Here is an 866-nt window from a genome sequence, read left to right as displayed (position 1 = left end):
TCGAGAGTTTGGAAAAATATCAGATTTTATATAAAGTTTCGGGGGGAAGGTTATCGTGTTTACAAATTTTTGCGTACAGCGTACAACATCCATGGATACAGTATCCATTGATATATTTTTATCTAATATTATTTATCTTGATTCTAAAAATGTTCAAAAAACTTAATACAAAAAATATAATGTTCAACGAATCATAAAAACATCATCAAAAATCATTCCTTGATGTGATCGGACGCTGGAATAATGAATAAACCACCCAACATCCAATGAACTTAATGAATTTAACTTCAGAATAAGAAATGTCAACAATTCGAACTGAAATTAAAATGCAGACAAAAAATAGAATACATGTTTTTAACTGAAAATTGAAACTTGTTGATCTGTCTTGTCAAATCCAAAATGAATCAGATGTTTCATCCATCATCCAATATTTCTATATACTAATCGAATACTTCACATGAAATGTCAAATGAGATGTAGAGTTTTTATCCATTCATTCGTATTTTTGAAATCCAACTAATTTATTTATCCATAAAATATAACTCATCCATGGATAAACAAACATCTACTCTATCCATGGATGCACTATAACTCTCATCTATCCAAGTGGATCTCTCTCTTTCTTTTCTTCATGAATAAATTTATGATGGATGGTGGATGTACCATGGTGGATGTACCATCCATGGATATTACTTATCCAGTCCTTTTAAAAACAAAATCTATCCATGGATGAATGGATGTTGGATAATGGATAATTTGGGGGACCATTGACAGTGAGCCGAAGTCCTATGGTTAAAATCAATCTTATTCACATTTATTTCGAAGTCCTATGGATAAAATCAATAAAATTCACATTTATATCGAGG

This window comes from Contarinia nasturtii, unplaced genomic scaffold (assembly GCF_009176525.2).
Source record: "Contarinia nasturtii isolate CC-2019 unplaced genomic scaffold, AAFC_CNas_1.1 Cnas_scaffold_1240, whole genome shotgun sequence".
Classification (NCBI taxonomy): Eukaryota; Metazoa; Arthropoda; class Insecta; order Diptera; family Cecidomyiidae; genus Contarinia; species Contarinia nasturtii.
Note: the sequence above shows the minus strand (reverse complement) of the source record.